Source organism: Bacillus rossius, chromosome 12 (assembly GCF_032445375.1).
Source record: "Bacillus rossius redtenbacheri isolate Brsri chromosome 12, Brsri_v3, whole genome shotgun sequence".
NCBI lineage: Eukaryota > Metazoa > Arthropoda > Insecta > Phasmatodea > Bacillidae > Bacillus > Bacillus rossius.
Genome location: NC_086339.1, coordinates 11,977,691 through 12,001,653, shown reverse-complemented (window position 1 = coordinate 12,001,653; position 23,963 = coordinate 11,977,691). Strand labels below are relative to the sequence as shown.

The window sequence follows — 23,963 nt, the reverse complement described above, 5'->3', positions numbered from 1 at the left end:
CCCGCTAGCCTCCCCTGGTGGCGTAGGCAACCAGCGTAGCGCTTTGTTTTTTTTTTTTTTGCGACCGCTTTGAGGTAGTTACGTATTAGTTTAAGCTACTTACCCAGGCGTTGGAGCAATTATATAAATAAGGATACAGGTTGAGAACAAACTTAACTTGTCAATACATGCTCTTTTCATTTACAAATCGAAGGACCAAAAGAGAATCATCCTCCCCCATCCTTTCCCCCTAAAACGTAAACTTTTTTTTTGAAAAACCAATAATAATTTTAAATGGTAAAAATGAACAAAAAAATATCTTAAATTATTGAACTTACTCGAATATCCAGCATTTGTTTCGATCTTAAATTCCACGTCATAAACTCCGATAGTAAGGGTATTAAAATGCATGCACGTTTGCAGTCTAGATTACCGCCCGGTCCCTAATGGTGTGGATCTCTTCGCGCAAACAAGGACGTAGTCAGGATTCTTGTGTAGAGGAAGGGGTGAGTAAAGGAGGTTACGAAGGACTCTATAAGAAAAAAAATGTCGATAGGCCTATAGGTACAAACCGGAAAAATTCGTGGGGTTCAATGACCTCCAGGATGGACTCCAATATCCTCCACACACTCGGGCAAATGCCAACTGTTCATTGGCTGCTGACTTGTGAGTCGTCTCGACTGGGTGGCCTGTGATTCGACACTTCTATGAGTGAGGGTCTCTAATTGGCCCTCAGTCCTCCAGATCAACAGTGAACCAATAGACAGAAGCAGCACTAAGGTATGATTATTTGAATTTTAGCGTAACACGAAATGAACCCGCGAATTTTTCAGGTCTCTGCCTACAGGCGAGTGTTCTCCCCGGGAGCTCGGCTCGTGGGAAGCGGGTCTTCGGGGTGGCTGATGCGCGGGAGACGGGAGGAGGAGGGGTTTTGCCGGCGGGACGTCTCACATCCTCCTCCCCCCCCCCCCCCCCACTCCGCACTACTTTCCCGGAGCGCGGCGTGTTTGCCCGCGTCATCACCAACACTTTCGCCGCGCAACCCTGCAGCGCGACTCCCAGCCGCCACTTCGTCGACCCTTGGGCGAACAGCTCCGACTTACGACGGAGAGTCGTCAAAGGAGCCCGGGGAAAAAAAAAAATAACTCGCGGATTCGTTTCGTGATACTGCAAAAAAAAATTAAAATAATTATACATAGAGACCAGAAAAATTCGCGGATTCATTTCGCGATACGCTAGAATCCAAATACATATACCTTTAAGCTGCTTTTGTTATTAGTTCACTGTTCATCCGGACGACTCTGGGCCGATGGGAAATACTCAACCGAAGAAGTATCGCATCACAAGCAAACTAGTTGAGACGACTCACAAGTCAGCAGCCAATGAAAAGGCGTTATTTTCCCTAGTATACTGAGGACTGTGTAGTCTATCCTGAAGGCCGTCGAAACCGCGAATTTATCCAGTCCCTAGTTATACCTTTGTGCTGCTTGCTACTGCTGTTGGTTCGTCGTTAATCTGGAGGACTGTTAGAGACCCACAGCCAAAGAAGTGTCGAATCACGAGTCAGCAGACAATCACCGGTGACGTGGAGTTTATCACGGAGTTTATTGAACCCGCGAATTTTTCCAGTCCCTGGTAATTAAGTCACAAATATATATTTAAAAAATAACTTAAAGTTTTTTATCACTCCAAAACTACTTTTAATTGTAAAAAAAGCCTTCACCAATAGCTATGCACTCATCTCAATCTTTTTTATCAGGCCTACGTTAACAGGCGCATACAATTCTATGAGTTGCTGACAGCCACATCACGACACTCTGCTATTCTCTGGTAAGATCATCGGGCACCATCGCCATCTTGAAACTGAATGACGCGTGCGTGTAAATCTGAAATTAATCTCACGAAGCTGGAAGATGCTGCCACCTGCCAGCATTCTCGGAAAAGTACATGCTACAACTCAAGGATGTATCACATCAATTTGTGACTAACTTAATGACATTCCATCTAATTTGTGTCCATAATTTTGTGATTTTACCCGTTATTTAAACTGAATTAATAATATAGCTATCGCTGATAGTTTAAAATTTATTTAACAATACAATACTGTAAGTGTTTATTTTATTTAAAAAAAATGTTAAGTTCAATTTATACTCTAATCTTAACATGAAATGAGAAATCTTAATCAAGTATTTTATAAATTTGTAAAAATAATTACTTCCTTGTAGATTTTAACGCGAAAACTTTTAGGATAAGGATATCATTCATAAATGTAAAAAAAAAAAAAAAAAAAAAAACCGTAGATCATGAGTTCTTGTGTAATTAGAAAAACCCGAATTTTAGAGGTTTTTTTTTATAGTATTCTAAAACCAGAAATGTTTTTGTGAAAACTTTCACACGAACGTTTTAATAAAAACTGCAAAATATTTCATTATGTTCTCTCAGTTCATACTTGGATTTAAATATACTTTCCCTTTAACATTCTTAAAACCATTAAAAAAAACAATTTAATTTATAAAATCGTTTTAACTATTAAATAAAGCTATTATAAAAATTATATTTAAACCATGAGCACAAACATGAAAATACAAAAGCAAAATAGTCTAATAGCGATACCTGCCCAGCTCCAGTTTAGTAACCCAAGAATATGACAAAGTTTTCTACATGCGAATTATTTTGGCACAGTTGTAGAGTAGAACAATTCAATTCCCAACCCTCACCAGATAAACTGTATGTCCATCGCGGAAGTGGGCCAATGGTAAAATTGTTCGAATTTTAGCCTACCGCTAAACGGAAACTCGCGCATTTTTTCCGTGTCTCTTGACAACATACCGTACATTTTTCTGACAAAACAAGTTGAAAACCTTTCCAAAAAAAATACGAAAATTCAAAGTAGATCGATAAAAATAGAATAATTATTTTTATACTTGTTATGTGGGAATGTTTACGTAACAGTTTGGATTACAAGGGCGAACCTAGCGTGGCAAAGGTTAGTTTTTTATTTCCTGGGCTAATGGTCCCGCTCAAGCGGTTCAAAAGAAAGAGAGAGAGAGAGAGAGAGAGAGAGATACTGAACGAGGTGACACAATGGTAGAGTATTAGACTCGCAGTGGTTGTCCCGGATTCGAATCTCGGACCACCCCAACTGATTTTGCGTTTTGTGTGGTTCCCAGAAATCACTTTCGTCATCCCATAACTAGAGTCCTGAAAAATTCGCGGAAACTTTTTTTAGTAGGTAAAAATTCAAACTTATATAATTTTTTTTTGCTTCTCCTAGTGGATCACAGTTTATCAGCACGACTCAGGGCCAATGTAACAACCCTCAACCAAAGAACTATCCAATCACACACTCACCAGTTTATACGTCTGACAGGCAGCAGCCAATGAACACGTAAAGAATACAAAGTACCGTGTATTATATCATAGAAGTCGTTCAGCTCGCGAATCTTTCCAGTCCCTACCCATAACTATGCTTATATCTTTGTGCAGATTCAGCTGTTGGGTAACAATTATTCTGGAGGACTCTGTGATGTCAATGAGAAAATTTCAGCCTGAAGAAGTTTCGAATATCGAGATACCCAGTCGAGAAGACAAAATAATGTTCGCAGCAATACAGGGTCCGTATTATGAACCGGAAATTCATGGTTTGTGCTGTCAAAGTACCTCCATTAGCGTTGACTTTAAGTCCAAACCGTTCCCTGAATAGCTCTCCAGTATTAACTGCGCACAATAATAATCATAATAAAACAAAACTAAGTAAAATTATTGAACATTCGATAACCATTTTTTTCCCGTGGTTTAGTAAAATTATTCTTGAATGAAATATCAATTAAAATATAACATAATGTGTCAATTTTCGAAATAAATACTGTAAGAAACGTATTTAATATATATGCAAAAATAACCATAGCCACGTGTTGTACAAAGTTACAATATCTTTCTTGGCAAATGTTTTTTTGACGTGACAACGTCTAATAAATCGATGAACGCCGGCTGCACGCACGAAAATGTGTCCCGTTACGCACATTGTTCCGTTACGCTGTGTCCCGTTACGCCCATTGTACACTTGCGCCGCATCTCTCTCTCTCTTCCACTAGATTGGCCTATGCGTCCGAGGAGAAGAAATACAGCGGCAGCACGCAACTTACATCTACACGTGAACTGTTTCCGTCGACTGTTCATAAAGTGAATTGAAAAGTTAATGTGGTTTTCATTGCTTATTACAACAACAATTTCGGCAATAAAGGTTAATTATTCTTGCATTTTGAAAATCTGATTACTAGTATAATTTCAAGTATTTATTCTTTTATTATTAAAATAAAAATGATTCAATTTTATTCATAAAATTATGCAATGATTTCATGAATGTTTTGTTATGACGTTGTCACGTTAAACTATCGTCCGTAAACCGACTTTACAGACAACCAATTTTTTTTTGTAAAAATACGAAAAAAATTCTTTTCCGTGCAGCAGTGTGTTAAAAAAAAAATGTACAATGTTTTATTCGTGGCGTCGCGAGAAAGTATTCCGGCGACTACTTCGCGAGGGTGCTTCTGCCTCGGCGGGCTGCAGTGGGTCAGCGGGCGGCCGCCATGTTGCGCAACGTGCGGAAACTGTGTCGCAGGGACTCGGTGGCTCAGACCTTTTCCAGGAACGACGGACGGCGTTCCGGGTCCCCTTCGCACCTCCTCGAGAAGAGCTACCACTCTCTCTCTCTCTCTATCTCTCTCTCCCTCTCTCCCAAACGTTCCTTACCAACCTGCAGCGACCAATAGTTTTTTCCGGGGGAGGGGATGCGGGGGGAGGAGGTATCCACGCGGAAATCAATATTTATTTATTTAATTATTTATCGTCTTTAATGGTGGCGAAGTTAAGGCGGTACGCCTTTTCTTACACTTAAACACTTTTCTGCAATTACATCAAATAGTGGAATATTAAAAAAATAAGCATGATATAAGCAGATGTTGACTAAATATTAAGAGAACAAAATAAAATTTTTACTTAATGTTCAAATATAAGCTATTACAAAAGATTCAACCATAACTAATTTAAAGTAATTAAAAATTAAGCATAGACGTACATAAAAAAGAAAGTGATTAAACATACAGCAAAATGTATTAAAAAAAATAGGTGCTACTACATTAAAACCAGTCACTCGCACATTCACACACAGATTAAAGCAGTAGGGGGTAGCGGCGAAGTGGTCATGGTAAGTAGTTGTTACAAATATGTTTTTTTCAGCCTGTACTTAAAGGAAGCTAGATTTTTTGCTTGCCTTGTCGCTTGATCTGGTTTATTCCAGTGGTGAGGTCAACCAGAGACGGACGTCCCAAGTTAAAGGTATACGGGAAAGTAACGAAGAAACCAAAAGGCCACGATTATGCCAATCGTGATTTCATTGTGCATCGAAGCAGCTTTGAAGTACACGTGCATTTGTTTAACGTTTGTGATTGGTCTACAGTCCCCTTGACACACCCTCCACGGGTGTTGCCCGATCCCGTGTGACCAGTCGAAGGACGTGATGGAGCTCTCCACCAATGAAAACTCTAAAATGCTTGATTACGTATAGACTCTAGAAACTGGCTACCTGGAAAAACTCTAGCCATCAGAGTATAAAATTGACAGGTTAACAAAAATGTCGACTTATGACTAAGACCGAAAAAAATTCGCGGATTCATTTCGCGTTATGCTAGAATCTAAAGGCAATGTACCTTCGTGTTGCTTCTGTGATAGGCTCACAGTTTGTCTGAAGGATTCTGAGCCAATGAAATACCATTCAACCAAAGAAATAATCAATCGCAAGCATCACAGCTGGAAGGCCTCACAATTCGGTAGCCAATGAGCAAGTGGAATTTGCCCGAGTATGTAGGGGATTGTGGAGTCTAGAGGTAATTGAAACCGCGAATTTTTCCAGTTTCTACTTAAAAACGATTTCTATAATTACCATTTCTGTTGTATGTGTATGCTCAAACTCAAATAAGATATATATTACACCCGTTAGAAGTGACATCACGTCTACAACCCACTTGAACGATAAAACCAAATACTATATAATTGATTCACGATAAATCTAAACAATAAAGGATCACACTAGAGAATTGCAATTTATGGTCACAAACAAAAAGTAATACAGTTGCTTGGCTCTCTCATTTATTCGTTATTCTCCTTCTCACTTGGTACTCCCCCATCGAGCTCCCCACTCCTGAGCGTTGCACTATCTGTTACGTTCTGGTGAGTCGTCGCGTCGACTAAAGCTGGACTCACGATGATCCGTCGCGTCCGTCCGTTTCCCATCCGTCCGTAATGTGACCTCAAGCCAATCAGAAGACCCTAAAGTTCCATCCGTCCGTCAAAAGAATTTGAATCTCTACGGACGGATAAAAAGAACCTCCAAAATGGTAGAAAGATATTGCCGGCAACCTTTTCTGTCTTTAAAAGGTTTTGAAATTTGTTTATTTATTTGTTTAACTGCTTCCATTAAAAGGTTTTAAACTTACGTTTAAACATCTTTTAAAGTTTGATGTTTGATGATTGACCTAGACAATGAATTGTACTTTATTACGTAAGGTGAAACCTGAGATATATATTAATAAATATCAACAGCGAAGGAAAAAGTTGTGTCTAATGATTTACAAGCGCTTAACTTTCATGGCCGCCAATAAATACACACACACACACACACACATATATATGTATATATATATGAGATAAATTTTCAACACTAAGCTTTCTAGTCAGTTGGCAGAAATATAATGGAAAAGCATTTTATGGACGTGCGGAACATTTTGAATCGTTGACGGACAGACGCGACGGATCATCGAAGAGTCCACCTTTATCCCACAGGCTGTAAAGTTTCTTTCAACGTTATGAATTTTTGTGTACGTCCTACGGCGAATATACATAGATAGGTGTAGATCCGGGGGTTGGTTAGGAGGGGAGGGGTTCCCCTGGAATTAAGCACCCCTCACTGAGGGGGCCCGCTTGCGCTTACAAAATCTTGAAAAACAGTAAACGCCCAAAACTATGTTCTACGGGAAATGTATGCATATTTAAAGATTCCTGCTTATTGCGCGCATAAAGACCAATACATGTATGGGCAGTACATAACAAACGAGCACCCTATCCAGAGATGACTTGTGTATGTTAAAACCCACGCGCCATAACTCTCTGTCCCCTCCCACCCTCCACCCAACAAAGTGAATTTTCGTCGGGGCCCTCCTTTGCAAATCCTCTCCTGGTTTGCGCTCTTGCCTCCAAATAAAAATCGGGTGGTTGTGAGCAGGGGAGGGTCCAGTAGCGGATCCAGAGGGGGGGGGGGGCTAAGGGGCTCAAGCCCCCTCCAAAAGCATCTGGGTACACTATTGTTTTAGTGTTTGCCTTGATAAAGCCTAGCCTCAGCTGGGTCAAGGCCCCTCCCAAACCAAAATCCTGGATCCACCACTGGGAGGGTTTAAAAAGGGTGGGGGGGGGAAGGAAGGGCGCAGGGCCGGGGTCCATCCAGGATGTCCAGCGCAACGCCGCGCACGTGTGTGTGTGTGTGTGTGTGTGTGTGCGTGTGTGTCGGGAATACGGGTCAAGGCCTGCGTCGCGCCGGTCCGGAGGGGCCTAACGGTACCGCCCCGACTCGGCTCGCTGCAGCGGTGAACCGCCCACACGGGGTCCCCCCTCCACCAACCATCGAGCCTCTCCACACACCGCGACCCGCCTTCATCGCCGCTGTCCTGGCACTAACCACAGTCGCCGGGGGGGAGGTAGGGTTCTCCTTTGTTACTGCGCGGTCTATTTGCTTCACTTATTCCATCGTCTCTGCACCATTCCGCATTTTTGTACTCTTACAAGGAAAATCCTTGGCTAACTCAGTTGCCAACGATATCAATTGTAAGACTGCAACGCAGAGCTTCGTAAAAGTACAAAAAATTTATTACAGTGTATTGGTGGCGAGGCTAAGGCGATACACCTTTTCTTACACTCATTCACGTCCATAATTTTTTTTTACCTTTTACCTACATTTTATATTAATATTAAACAATTTAGCATAACTGAAATTGAATTGATGATGGTAGTATATAGGTAATATGACTGGAAAAAAATCTCAACGTTAACTAAATGCTCATAGGTGAGAGTTGGCCATTACAAATCTCTGCTGAGGGCGCAAAGTTGGACCGACAATGATCCACACGTCTGTCATAATATTTTTTCTACTTGGATGCTCCCAAAACCTATTAAGGGCTTATCTTTATGAGTAAATATACTATTTTGTAAAGGTTTACCAGTTTGACGATCATGTACGTTAAGGACTTATAAATGATTAAACAAACTCCGTAATATGTATTCGAATATATTTTTCGAGTTACCGTGCATTATTAACTACTTATGTGTCTAAAACAATATTTGTTTATAATACAAAACTCAAAACACGTTTATAAATAAGTTAAAAACAATACGGAAACAGCTTAGAAAATCAAACAAACTTAAAAAGATTTTTTTTTTTTAAATAAAGACAAATTCGTTTAGATATTTTTTAAATGTTATAATTTAATCCGCCCGACCGTACGTCGAAAGTTAGAGCTTGGCAGGGGGTTTCGACGGACGGATGAATGGGATTATTCGAGCCGCCTGATTGGTTGAATGTCACGTGATTGACGGACGGATGAGACGGGGCGAGGGGTCGAGGTGTCGCTGAGTTTGTTCCCGCTTCGCGTCCAATCAACCGTTCAAGTCTCCAGCACGGCGCAGGGAAACGAGGGAAAAACAATTGCCGCTTGGCTTCATGCTAGCGCTGTCCCCGGCGGGCTAGCGGTCACGTCGACCCGGATTGTTGTTTTTACCGCGCGCGAGGAACGAGTGGGTTTCTCCGCGGTGCTTCCAATCTCACCGACAAATTTGGTTGTCTGTAAAGTCGGTTTACGGACGATAGTTTAACGTGACAACGTCATAACAAACCATTGATGAAATGATTGCATTCTTTTATGAATAAAATTGAATCATTTTTTATTGAATTATCACTATTTTGTATGGATACAAAGAAGGAGTGAAATGAAATCTACAATTTAATTGATAAATTTACTTTTATTTGCACTCATTAATTCAAATATGTTTATTACTTTAACGAACAGATAATTTTAACTCTAACTTTTATACATGTTTGCTACTTAACTTCTTCCAATCTGTGTTATTCTGTTAAGGATAGGACGATGATAGGAAAAGCAGGAAACGAATGGGAGTGTTTCAAGTTTAATGTGCCTCGAAAAAGTCAAATCGATGGTTGTTTCAAGCGAGTGGAAGAGAGATAGATGCGGCGCAAGCGTACAATGAGCGTAACGGTAGAATGAGTCATCCTTTTTCGTGCGTGCAGCCGGCGTTCATCGATTTATTAGACGTTGTCACGTCAAAAATTCATCACGTTGCATCTCTGCCCTCGCTTTGTCTTTGACTTCCTTCCATCCACATGTTGTCCCTAGGGCGGGACAGCCGACTTCATTGTGCATGTACCTCATCTCATACATGTCAAATGTGCCTTACCTCATTTCGATTGACAATATTAATTAAAATATTTGTACTGGAACCATTTGTGTGGTGGCTACTTTTCTTCCGATGAAACTTAAATAAATGACTAGTCATAGCCGTAAAACACGTTCGATTGTCTCATAGATACGGCTACTATAATCATAGATTAAGTCAGAAGTCGGACAACTAAACAACTGCAGAACTGTTCACTTTTTTTTTTTAATATTTAGGTTTGGATTGCACACGTTGCATCTTACACTCGCACTCACTTGAACACTGTATGTAGTAATGCAATTTTGGAACAATGACGTTCACCGGAACTGCGCACCTAGTCAGAGGTATATTATAATAAGAGCTCTCTTTAAAAAAAATGTTTATATCGGTCGGCATGTTTAATTGGTTTCCATTCGTTGCTCTGAACGCGAGTAAGTCAAACAAAATTGCTTCATGCTTACTTGTCTTGCAGTTTAACAGTTTCTCCAGTTTGACTTGCGCAGGCATGTGTACACATCAATACGCCCGTAAAAATATTAAATATTTTGAGACTGTACAGTAGGACGACGTGGAAATTTTTTGCCTGAATGGGGTTTTCAAAAGTGTTAAACTAAACACGAAACGACTGTAAAGCTTCCATGCGCGTTTATGTGTTTGTGTGTGTGGATCTCTGTGTGTGTCTCAATCATTTAAAAGTTTAAATTTAAAATCTGCTTACGCAGGCCACTTACAACCAGTTCGGAAACAGAAACGCAGTTATAAGAAATAAAAAAAATAATTCATGGTGTCTTTACCTAGACCTCTGGATTCCTCAATAGCTACTTCACAGAGTGGATTAAATTTGGTTTCTGAAACTGTATTTTATTATTATGATTATTCTATTCGAGTAAATTGCAATGCACGGCAACTGCAGCAACGCTATGCAAGTAATATTTTCTGACGCTACTGTTAAGTGTTTCAGTGATCGCAGTCATTGGTTACTGACGTTTACCAAACGGTTTCGTTGCGTTCATCTTCGAGGCCGATTCAGTGAATCGTCGATAATTAATTTTCAATCGCCCTTCGTGAGCGAGTGACCTTCACGAGCGGTGCGGCCGACACCTAGCGAGCTTCAGTTCAATTCCTCCCTCCGGTTCCCAAGGACGCACGCAGACGCCGCCTCGCCGGGGACTCGAACCCGCGCCCGCATAGCGGTACCTCCGGAGGCGGAGCGGCTTGTTTACCAGAATGTAGGTTAATGTCCCACAAAGCGACGCTGGCGGCGGCCGCACTCCCCCCTCTCCCGCGCGATGGGGGGGTTGACCACGTGGTCGAGGGGGGGGGAGCCGACAGGGGCGATGAACCTCTCCCCACCCCTCCTCGGCAACCTACCCCTCCCCCTACCCTCTTTTCGGGGGCCCACGGTGGAGCACGTCCTAGGACCTCCTCCGCGGCTCAGTCGCGTTGTGGCAGGAGGTGGGCGCCGTCGGCTAGCAGGACTACACGAAGGACACGGAGGAATAATAATAATAATAATATTTTTTTTTTTCCTGTGCCTGCCTGTGCGCGTTTTTGGATCGACCCTCCACAGCAGGGGGATAAGTGGCGGACCGTGTGCTCGGACTGTTTCGTGGTCGGCTGCTTCTAGCAGGGGCGCTATCTGGACAGCTAGCGGTACCCCTCGGGGGTATCTCGACGCTATCTCTCGGCGCACCAGTCGCGGGCGGACTGCGATGTGAAGTGCTCGTGTGCTCGTGCGGGGCTGACGCCAACCCTTTGAAGGTCGCGCGGGATTTTTTTTCCCTTCCCCCGGGTCGTCGTCGCGTGTGTGCGCGGGGCCTTGGCCTTCCACGGCGCGGATCGGCGTAAACACAGGCGGCCTTCGGGGACGTTTGGACCCGCCGCGACGCCGACGACCTTCGGCCGGAGCGACCCTCCTCCCCCTCCCTCCTCCCGAGGACGACGAGGGACGTCGGGACGACGACGCCGCGCCCCTCCGCCGCTGCGGGTTGCCCAAATAACCCTGCCAGTACCGTGAGTTGCACACCCCCCGCTAGAAAAAAAATTCACAAAACCACCCTCCTGCAATGACCAAACCATCGCCAGCTCCTCCAGGCGGTCGATGAGACGACAGACACCCTTTTGCTGAGAGGTCGCGTTAGGAGAGAGAGAACCCGCCAAAACAACCCCCTTCGGTGTCGATTGCCATTTGTTTTTTTTTTTTTGTTTTTTTTTTTTTTTCCTCACTCCGTCAGTGATGGGACAGACGACGACAGGATCATGCGCAGCCAACCGCCTCCCGCGGCTCCCAGGTAACAGCCAATAGCCGGGCTTCCCTTCCCGCTCTCGTGCGCTCTACATGGCATGCGAGCACAGGATTCCGGGTCCCTGGCCATTTCAGAAATAACTGTTTTATACGTCATTTAGCGTCTTCCTGAAAATGCTAAACATCTACCTCTTTTTTTTATATTTATAATTAAACAAGTCTAAATCGGTATTTGAAAGAGAAAAAAATTAGCTATGACTTCTAAGCTCCTCGATGTAAGTGAATACATAAATTTTACAGATATAAATGTACTGCATTAACATTTAATTGTTCATGTTAATACGTTATTAGTTAAATTTACCAGATGATATTGTGATTTCATTAAAATATATATTTCGATAGCATATCATTGTAATGTTATTTCCAAACATCAAGAACTCTAAAACTTAATGACGTGATCCAAACAAAATTTTTTAAAAACAATAGAATAAATTTCGTGTCTACTAAAAATATAAATATGAATCTAATTTTTAAATAAATAAAATTGTCCACTAACCTTTTGTAACATAAATACAAAAAAAAATTACGTAGGGCCTAAGATCATTACATTTTTCGCTTGGATGTTATGTTTAAAGTATTTGCAATAAGTAGTAGTATACAAAAATAACACGTCACATTTCTGCTAGTGGAAAGAAATGCTGTGGAGGGTTAAAATGTAAAAAAGAAGCATTGTAACATATTTTTTTATATATAATATTAAATATAAATCTGTTGCAATTTGTAATTAATGTAAAAAAATGCAAAACTAAGATAACGTAGCAATTTTTATTTATTAAAAACGTTTATAAATATCTTAATCAATACAGTTATCTCTTATAACGAGACGAAAATAAACAGTTGTGTCTAAATGGTTATTTGAAGTGAATATGTTTCCTATGGAGGGGATAATCAACAAAGACTTGGGCAGAACAAGTTCGTACACACATATAGTTCGAAGGCCGTCAATTTAACACTTACATATATATTTTACCGCACAGAAAATAGCTACAAAGTATCATAAATTGAATATTATAGCTCTTCATCGTTTCAAAAATAATTTATAACATATAGTTTTACAAAGAAAATGTATCTAATATTAATGAAATTTTTTCTTTGTGGATGCACAGAAAAAAACTTATACCTATACATGTATATCGGACTTAAAACTTAATCTTATTTTGGAAACAAAACTTTCGGAAAGTAACACTTCCAGTAAAAAATGTAACTCTAACCACAGGTTGTATAATTCATTAAAGTCGAGCTCAAAAAGGGGAGTTGTAGCCTATATCTTATTACTAATTATAAACAGGAGGAATGTGCATTAATTTTATCCCCCTGGTAACGTATTCTAAAATTCTCTCCATTTCACTGTTGTTTTTTTTTAAAAGTTAATTAAATATTTTAAAATATGGAGCTGCAGGTCTACAGAATAAACTGAAAATTCTTTAGGTCTAGACAGAAAATGCAACAGAATATACAAGGGACGGAACAAATGTGTTTGGCGAAGTAAGACGTAAATTAGTAAATATTTAAATGCCACGTTGGTTGGGTTACTAGTTGAACGGAGGAACAGTAGATGAAAAGGTTTGAAAAAACTGAAGCATATTTTTTTCAGCGCTTGGAGTGGACAGATGTCTGTTATCAACGATATGTTCTTTAGGATGCTCACTGGGAGCTTGGATACTTTGACGAGTGCCGGGAACTACACACACGAGTGTTATACAAAGCTCACAGCTGACAGTTGCACATGACGTGGAAGTGGGCTGGCGAGGGCACCAGGGGTGGTCGCAGGCCACAACTTGGCACGGTGACCACAGCATAGGCGCGAGCGACCCTCCTCACTGCGTCTCTAGCTGGAACGCATTGCTACACCCGGGGCGCCCACGTGACGTAACGCTGGTGTATGATTAAGCCACGGAATATGCGCGTGATACTTCTGTCGCCTTCCGGATACCGACAAAGAATTCAGTCCCGCAAACGGGATAGCTTTTTTTTTTTTCCCCCTCTCCATCGAACGGTATTCCATCTGAATTCAACTGGAAGAAGCATTCAAACATAGTTTTTTTTATATATAATATTAAATATAAATTTGTTGCAAGAACAAAACTATTTATAACAAGTTTTTTTATAAAAGTATCATATAAATTTCGTTCGCCGTAACTAATCTGTTTTTTTTTTTTCGTAAATAATATGTTACATCATACATATGTTGCATCATTGCATATTTTAAAAAAATAAATTATAGGTGTATCAGAATAATTTAAAATCCTTTCTTGAAATTTTTTGAAGAAAAATGACATGAGATTAAGTCGTAATTGCAGTTGACGAATGTCCATTAGATTCCATTAGACTAGAATAAATGTCTCTGAAAAAGCTTTAAATCAATGAAAAAAAGATTAAATAGTATCTATAAGTTTATAATCATGGTAAATCATTAAGGCATACTTATCGCTGAAATTTAACCCTATAATTATGGTAGGATATTATTATTATTTACATATTTATCTCGTTCGGATAAAATTTCATTTGACAGCACGTTATAAAAACACTAAATATGTTTAAAAAATAAACCAAATCAATATGACACTGAAACAGACTTTGAATAAATTAAGCCATATCGTATTCCTCCGTTTTCCGTTTTAATTCTTTGAAATTAATTTTTTTTGTGTTGAATTATAACCTCGTAAATATGATTAAAATCAATTCAAAAATGTGTGGCAGTTACTGCTTGAGAAAACAACATGAATCGATCTTCTTCTCCGCCTTCCACTTCTATACATGTTGGTGTGAAACTATAGAATCGCGAATAGAAGTCAGGTTAATGATCGATTACAACATGGTCGTCGGTGACAACAGACGTTCAGGTCGACCGATGACAGCCCAGGAGAATGTTTCGTCACCCGTTCGACTTGGTCGTTTCTGGAAACGTCGGCGTCACTTGGGCGTAACGCGTAACAGTCAGCGACCAGAACACGAATGCCATGTAGAGCACACGCGAAATGAGAAGGACGGGAAATGACGACAGGAAAAAAAAAATTTTCTTCAGTTATTCTGTCCAGGTGGTTTTCGGGTATTTTCGAACACAATGACAAAAAAAAACACAAAACAAATCACTCAAAATAAGGTGCCATCCTGACCATCTTCGTTTCGTTACTTCTTCGTCTAACAAATCCTTCCTTGAACTAACATTCTTCAGCTGAGTTCTTTTACCTGTACATACCTGTACATTTATCACCTAGTGTATTCACGCTCTAGTCTAAGTCATACTTGAGTAATTTAGCTACAGATCTTTGACAACCTGTTTTTGTCTGATATGTCTTTACTTTTAAATAATTAAATATGGATAATTTTATGGTTATTTATTTTGCTGAATTATTATGATAGATTGCAGTTACCAGAACAATTTTAAGTTAAACACCGAAATTTAATTTAATTTTTTTTGTGAAATATGTCATGCTCATTACACGAATCCAGAATGTACATATTTTCTCTTCAAGCTAAAATTTGATTAAAGTCGATTAAAAATATTCAACTACTCAATAATTGAACGTTAGTCATAGTCAAAGACTGCATCTAATTTATCATGTTTGTGAATAAAATGCAGCAAATTACTTCCTAGGTATGCTTGTATGGCAACATTAATGTAAAATTAAACTTATTCTATATTTAATGAAGTGTTAAAATAACTGCAAATCAATGGAAATTTACCAGTAAACAATGGATGGAAATGGAATGGATTGTGAATCATTTTAGAGCATTTCTAAGAGATATCCCACGGATTTGCAGTTGTTTTCACAACTTCATGCTAAGTTATTATCTATTACTAAGGCACATAGTTTAAGATGATTAAAAATTAGTTTAATGGTACGCTGCATAACTTATTTTCCTTTTTTGGGCAAGGTTAAAGGTTAAGGTAATATATCGTAGGTATGTAGTTTTTAAACTGTTCCCCCAAAATTTAACATATTTGAAAATTCATTCCAGAAGGATGCTTGAGTCCCGAAGCGTCTAATGAATAGATACATGTTTATTGCACGGGAAAAATTAACAAATTGTTAGACTTATATTCACTATAATAATGTTTAGGGTTTTTTTTTTTTAGTTTTGGCTAAGGTCGGTTGGAAGGAACAATTCCGGCAATGAAAACGCGGTTACTGTAATAGTGCAAATCCTTTTTTTCGTCCGAAAGTAGCATTGCCATATTCTACCAACAGTAACGCCAAGAAAAGGCTACAATAAATTGAAAACAAAATCACACGAAACATTTTTCGCAAAATACAGGTGTCTCTTACAATGAAGTAACTATTCGCTAAATTTGTAGCCTCAGTACGGTTATGTTATTAGCCACAACTTTGTGCGCGGTACGAATTTAATTTTAAATTTGTACGGGCTGAGTCTCAAAATGATTGTAGAGCACACCTTTAAGGTTGCTCGACCGCAAAGCCTTGCTGAGTGTATTCCAGCCAGAATCGTAGCTGGCGAACCTGAGTCTCAGACGCCATTTGCAACTGAAATTGGGGATGCAGATAAAAGTGTTTCAATTGAAATACAGGTCCAATTTCTCAAATGGTGTTAAACTCCTTGCATGAAATCAATACTTACAAGTGCATGATTTTCCTGAGTGGATGCAACGCTAGTTTAGTATCGAAAAAAAAGTAAGTCAGAATTCTACCTACAAGTTTCGACTGCAGGTTCATCACGAAAAAAATTTAATTAAAAAAAATATTCATGGCTAATGATTAAATTTTTTTTGTGTAAATACTGTGTAGATAACTGTTTTCTTGTATTAAGAGTAGCTACATATAGATTGGTATCAATATTTTCCAGAAAATGTCCTAACAATGTGGGTCAAATAATAATAGGTCTTCTATACCTACTTACAGTACCAAACGAGAAATAAAAGTAAATAATGCAAATCACTATACACAGGCAGGTTTCTTCTGGAAATACAAAGTTCTTATTCAAATAGAGATTTTCGTAGCCATGAGGATTTTTGGTAAATTTTCAGTAAAGGCACATTAATTGTCTACTTTCAACATAAACCTTTCTTACAGCAATAAATAAAACCACAAAAAGTGAAGCACGCAAATGAACTTTAGTGGTGTTAAATTTTTAGACTTTTTAAAATAAAAACATACTTACACATTAGTTTATTCCAAACGTGAACTTTAAAGACAGTAAGAAAGAATAGGATAATAAAACCACTTTAACGCGTGTTTCCCAAGGTTGATGTACAACTTCAAAATTGGTAGAATGCATTTCTTATTGCAAATAATAGAAAATGTTTTTTTATATGTAAAACTGAGCGTCAAGATAATTTTTATTTGAACAAATTTCTACAAACAAAGCAAAAACTTGCCGCTGTCATAAAATTATTACTTTGAAATAATTACGAATATAAATACGCCAGTAAAATGTATGGAAAACAAAGACGTTACCCCCAATTATTTCAAAATAATCAGTTTACGACAACGACAGATTTTGCTACGGTTGTAGAAATTATTCATTTAAACATTATCCAGAAGCTTAGTATTTCCATCTTAAATAATTTATATTTTAAGTTGTTCAATTTCAACTTCAAAGACGTATAACTAGCCTTGCAAAGCATGAGACGGATATGCTTTCCGCCTATTTTCACGTTGCTGGGTTGCCAAAGGCACAGCAGATCCCTTGTTTGACGAAACGGAACAAGTTTTTTCCTTGAGTATTTGTGTGTTCGTTGTCAAGCAGTACTGTACCGTCCGTCTGGGATTTAGGAACTTACCGAGTCCACGCTACTGCAACCACTTGTCGTCTTGAATAATTCGGAGACTTCAACCTCTGGTCAGTGACCCTGCAGCTAGCGCGCAAGTTCACAAGGGAAACAAATAAAAAAACTTTAAATCAATTGACAGTAACACCATACATCCGGTCAGTAGGTAAGATGGTAGTAATTGTTTGGAAAAGTAGTTAATTAATCCCATTATAAATGTTGGCCGAAAATACCTGATGTGGATCCTGTGAACACGAACCTGGAACCGAAGTATGTTGGTTGATTGTTGACTCATTCTGCAAAAAAAAAAAAAGACTAATTAAATATTGTATTAGCCGAACATCAGTATAGGCCTACATACGACCTACAAATAAAATATTAAATCACGCTACTCGTAAGGCTGACTTCCAAAGACCCAATGACTTGGTATGTTCCCTAAGAGCATCGAGATGGTGAAGCAAAGAGAACGACGTCCATGTCACACGAGGCGACTGTACCTAGGCGGCGTCCCTTCTTTGCCTGCGACGAGCGTCGCTACACAGAAAAAAAGAAATTCTGTACCTATACGAAAGGTTCCTTTGAAAACTAGTTGCCAATAAATAGCTTGTAATAAATACTACAAGCAAGATATTATAATTTTGTAGAACACATGATGGGTATAGTTATTTTTGGATGTTTGAAAAAACGTTTTTTCGTCGGGATAATACTGTGTGTGTATTTCTCACAAAAATTGACGCATAATTGTTTTATATTTTAATTTATATTTCGTTCAAGCATAATTTTGATATACCACGGAAAACATCACCATATATTTAATACTGGAAAGCTATTCAGGGAACGGTTCACAAATAATTTTTAACCATTGGAGGTACTGGGAACAGCAAAACGGCATGAATTCCCGGGTGATAATAATCCGAACCCAGTGTCACTGCGAACACTATTTTGTGAAGTTATACAGTTATTTTTCCATGTAGATGTACAAATACCTGTGATTATACGTGAATATTTCTGTTCTATTTTCAAAAAAAAAAAAAAAAAAAAATATTGGTTGTCTGTAAAGTCGGTTTACGGACGATAGTTTAACGTGACAACGTCATAACAAAACATTGATGAAATGATTGCATACTTTATGAATAAAATTGAATCATTTTTATTTTAATAATAAAAGAATAAATACTTGAAATTATACTAGTAATCAGATTTTTAAAATGCAAGAATAATTAACCTTTTTTGCCGAAAATGTTGTAATAAGCAATGAAAACCACATTAACTTTTCACTTAACTTTATAAACAGTCGAGTGGAAGAGAGATAGATGCGGCGCAAGCGTACAATGAGCGTAACGGGACAATGTGCGTAACGGGACACTTTTTCGTGCGTGCAGCCGGCGTTCATCGATTTATTAGACGTTGTCACGTCAAAGAAATTACATTGTATCGTGTTGAGAGGGCAGGAGAGCAGGAGAGGTTCTTACGGGGTTAACACGGGACATTATCACGACCAAAGGATGGGGTTTTCCTCCTAAACGGTTCTGGCGCCCCGTGGAAGCGAGCGTGGTGTTATCTGCGGAGGCTATCAGGAGGGGGGGGCGGGGGAGTTGCCGACGGCGAGTCCGCGTCGTGACAAAACAACTGTAGTCCCGGCGGCGATCCCACATCGTGCCGAGAGTACAGTCTGTTCAGAGTGTCTGCCAGGAGCTGTGTCCGAGTACACGTGGATGCGTCCATAGCACCACACACGTCTCCACAAAATGCAGCCACAATGCAGAGGGCGTATATTTCTAACGGATGGCTTTTACTGGCAGCACCACCTGTTGACAGTTGGTCGTACTAATTGTGCACGTAGCTATTTCGAGTTCCTGATATCTACGAATATTCAGCAAAATGTAAAAAAAAAAAAAAAACCGGTAGCGTAGTGGTTATAAATGTTAGCTCTTTAAATAAAAACTTTGTTATGAATCTCCAAACATTAAAAATACTTATAATGAGCATTAAAAAACGTTTTAGTTATTTTTATTAACATTCTTATGTGTCTATTTAAATTATTACTTACACCTATAGCGTTTTAAACCAATCTGATTACAAAAAAACTGAAGTAATATTTATATGCAAACAAAACACGATTCCGAAGCTAATGGTAATGGCTATAGAGACGCATCAATGGATGCGAGTGTCTCGTCCCTAGAAATCTTGATTTTAATGGACGCATGTTGGGGTCCATTAGGCTAGTTTTCGGATGCGGCTAGAATATTCTGCAGCCGCGAGCAGCAGGCTCTGGAATGAACGAGACCAGGCGACGACAAGGCTGTCAAGAAAGTTAGCAACATTCAAGCACAGGCTGAACACCTACCTACCATTATCACTTCGCGGCTTACCTATTGCTTGAATCTGTGTGTGAATATGTGTGTGACGGTTTTAATGTAATATACCTACTACTTATTATCTTGTTTTGGCAAAGCCGGATTTTTAAGTGTTAATTACTTTCCAGCACGTGCATACCTAGGCTTGATATTTATCTACCTGCAAATTAGCTTTTTGGATAAATTTTTGAATGTTGCCTATTATCTTTGAAAATTTGGATTAAGGTTAATTCTACTTTCTAACCTATTACCTATTTTATCATCTATTATGCTTATATTTTTTGTAAAATTTCAATGTATGATGTAATAGCAGACATTGTGGTTAAGTGTAAGAAACTGTGTATCACCTTAACTTCGTCACCAATAAAAAAGATAAAAAATAATAAATAAGCAAATAATCCCCCGGGGGTGGGGACCCTGGCTCCCCTGGGATTAAAAAATAACCCTTACTTTGGAGGCAATCGTAACTGTGAAATGGTGATGATAAACGTTACAATAACGCCAAAGCTATAGTTCAAGGAAAACTATTTGACCACTGTAAAGATTTCCGCTTATTGCATGCATATGGGTCTGGAACGCCTAGTGAGAGGACTTATGTTCGGTTACTCCCACACGCAAACCTCTTGGGCCACAGGTTTCGTGTTCCCTCACCCCCCGCGTGCCCTACATAGTTACATCCTTGGTATAACTAACCATAGTCAAGAACGTACGTAGAATTTCATTTTGGAAGAGGGGGAGGTGAGAACCACTTTCCCCGCTGTTTGGCTTCAATTTTTTCTCTCCTTTCGATGGTGGGAATGATAGATTATTATTTATATTTTTAGGATTTCGGGAGGGGGGAAGATGAATCCTCTTCCCCTCCCCCCCCCCCCCTCTGCGTACGCCCCTGTCACTCGTGCCACGGTTATTAATAGGGGTATGCAGATTTCGCGAAAAGATTTTGAGACTAGATGAAAGTTAAAAAACTATAGCATCGTCTGTGTATCGTGATTGGGCGAGTTTCTCCCAGGTACATGTCGATTGTCACAACACCAATCACAGTGATTCAGTGCGGAAGTCAAGGGATCCTGAGTGGCCCGGTCAAATAAGGCAACGACTTCTCTCGCAGACGGCCGCCAATCACAAGGAAGAAACCACAGGTGCGGGTACACCTTGTTGCAGTATAATAAGTGTTCAAATCTTTTCGCGAAAAATGCCTGCCCCTAGTTATTAGCGTTTTATCTTCGCCACAGGCTAGACTGCATTGACCTTTACATAATCGAGTCGTGCAGCGTGTTCATTGGCTCCTACCACCGCTGACATTGCTTTCCTCAGTTTCTTACCGGATCACGGTTCGTCCAGGTCCAGTACCAAGAGAACTGCGAACAAATCATCAGAGGAAGAGCAGATGCTAAGATTGCTTCAGTTCGACTTCGACTACCGAATGAATAAAGCGAAGTGCGCTCCCCGTCGAAAGCGTGCAAAAACATCTTCTCGCTGCACTTTTTATTTTATTTTTCTGAGTCACCGTCATTTAGATCCAGACTCTACGTCCCTGGGGGACATTAATCGCTTCCTCGTGTTGCAACGCGGTGTAATTCGTCGTCGGAATTGCACTCGGCTCCGCCCCGCCGCCTGGTCTTGCCCCACGCGGTGTCTGGAGCTCGTGCCGGCGATGGCTGCAGGGAGAGGCCGTGCAGAGCCGCAAGGGCGACTACAGGGCCGGGCAAGCAGGAGGTCCCCTGGTCTGCCATTCGATCATCGACCCAACTGCTCAGTGTTCAATTCGAGGATTTCATTTCGCGTCGTTGCTGGAACTCAAACGCAAGTACCTCCATGTCGGCTCACAGTTCACCTGAAGGACTCTTGAGCCGAGGAAGTATCGAATTGCAAGAATCCCAGTCGACAGGTGTCACAAGTCAGTAGCCAACGAGCAGGTGTGGCATTTTCGCGAGTGTATGTAAGTTGTGAAGTCTAGCCCACATGTAGATCATTGAAACAGCGGATTGATCCAGTTACTATAAATCGTACACAACCTTTTTTAATGCACCTCGTAAACATATTTTATTTGCATTTTAAATAGAATAACAAAAATTCTTAAGATACATTTCTTGGTTTGTGTGGGTTATACTCGCATCGAATTCAAAGATTTCACCGACGTTTCGATCAAAATAGCAGTCGCCATCTTCAGGGGAGAAGTTAGCAGCTACAACGTTCGCGAAATCTTCGCCTTCGACGTTGCTAGAACCCACGAGCCAAGCAACTTCAGAAAATGGCCGCGAGAACCTGCGATCTTCATTCCTCCAGATAAATTAGCAAAATCATTTTCAAAATATAAGTTCCACGCTGGCTTAAAAACGTTGTTTTAAAGAGTTTATTTTATTTTTTCATATTTTCTAAGGGATGTGCCCCGAATTCCCCTCCAGCCACTCTTCTCAGTGAGTTTTTTCATAACCCCTTTCCTCCTCCAAACCCAGACTTCTTCAAAATATTAGGCCCGCAAAAGCAAATGGCCCAGGACACCGCAAGGTCTAAGACCGCCACTGTTCACGTGGCAGGCAATCACTCTGTCGACGTTCAGAAACGCCCTCAGATTTTAAGAGACTAGCTTAACTACCTGGCGTTTCCCGGGCTAATCGCTTTTGACATATGATTTTAGTGAAATGGCGTTCTCAGTTGATGGCTAGGTAATACAAGGAACATCACTGCCTGGTTTCAAGTCTGTAGGAAATATACTTGAAGAACGGGAAATTTTGTTCTTTAACAGCTCCGCAACCCTCATTGGGAACATATTTTCGTAAAATCATCATCTTATCGAACGTCTTCGTAGCCACAGGCATAAACGTGCCGAATTTCTCAAGTCTGTAAATCTTATAGTTCCTGAGAATTCGTGATGAGAGAGTCATTGAGCGCAACCCTAGGGTACTCGAGGAATTTTTCCACCAAATTTCAAATCTCTAGGTTCACCGGTTTAGACTGTGCTTTGTCTGCCTGCCAGTCAGTCAGTCACGGTACTGTTTTATAGGTATAGATAATATAGATATAGATAATGATTATTAATAGGAATGTCTGACCATCGGCGAGGATCCAAACACACTGGTCTCGTGTGCAGTTTTCCTTTTCTTTCTGGCTGTGAACATCAAAAGCAGCATGTTGTGAACTTGGCTAGGCCATTAAGATAGCAGATGCTGTAAAGTAGAAAATCTAATATTCACTTGGAATCAGATCGCTCATTAGACTGCAATATGGCATGCCTTCGCTAGCGATTGCTCCCTTGTGATTGGCGGCCGTCTGCGAGAGAAGTCGTTGCCTTATTTGACTGGGCCACTCAGGATCCCTTTATTTCCGCACCGAATCACGGTGGTTGGTGTTGTCACAATTGGTATGTTCCTGGGAGAAACTCGCCCAGTCACGAAACACAGACGATGCTATAGTGTTTTAACTTTCATCTAGTCTCAAAAACGTTTTTGCGAGATCTGCATGCCCCTAGTTATATGTAATGTTTCGTCTTGGTGCTTGGATTCCCTTTTGGCTCGAGTCAGAGAGGAAGATAGCTTCCAACACTGGTGACAGCAAATGAACGGTTTACCCTCCCTCGATTTTGAAGGAAAGTGAAGTCTAGCCAGGTCGTCAAATATACCACGAAGTAATAAACACATCTGCAGATGAATGATCAAGTTATGTACCAGCAGCCCGAAATGATTCCATTGGGACAAAACCCACGAGGAACCCAAACGTACATGTCACGTTTGTGTACAGAGTACTGTGGAGTTCAGAATCGCACAACTGAATCCACGTGATAAACAAATAATGACGCGCGTGTAAATTCACTCCAAATATATCGTAACACGAAACTAAAACTAAAAAAATATATATCTAGTCCATTTTCATTGTGCAACAGCTATGATTTCGTGTGCGCAGGTGTACCAAGCCATAATCCGGGGGAAGGAAAAAAGTCCCACGGATCGGAGCGCAGGCGGAAACTGGGTCGCCCATTAGTGCCACTTCCTCGCCGCGCGGAGCGCCACTGTCCCGTAACCGACACTTCTAGGGGGAGAAGGAGGGGGAGGGCATAGTTGGCACATCCGCGATCAGCCCCCCGTAACTGCCCCTG

At 40.3% G+C, this 23,963-nt stretch overlaps 1 protein-coding gene and 1 long non-coding RNA gene across 2 annotated transcripts in view; one reads left to right on the top strand and one right to left on the bottom strand.

Moving 5' to 3' along the window:
• Window positions 1-10,911: 10,911 nt before the first annotated feature.
• The window catches only part of LOC134537181 (ichor), a 77,879-nt gene continuing 64,827 nt past the window's right edge, over window positions 10,912-23,963 (top strand). Inside the window, exon 1 of the mRNA XM_063377442.1 lies at window positions 10,912-11,490. The gene's annotated coding sequence lies outside the window, so the exon portion shown is untranslated. The remainder of the gene's footprint in view (window positions 11,491-23,963) is intronic.
• LOC134537182 (uncharacterized) overlaps window positions 14,653-23,963 on the bottom strand; it is a 102,897-nt gene continuing 93,586 nt past the window's right edge. Inside the window, exon 3 of the long non-coding RNA XR_010075968.1 lies at window positions 14,653-17,809. This is a non-coding gene — a long non-coding RNA (uncharacterized LOC134537182). The remainder of the gene's footprint in view (window positions 17,810-23,963) is intronic.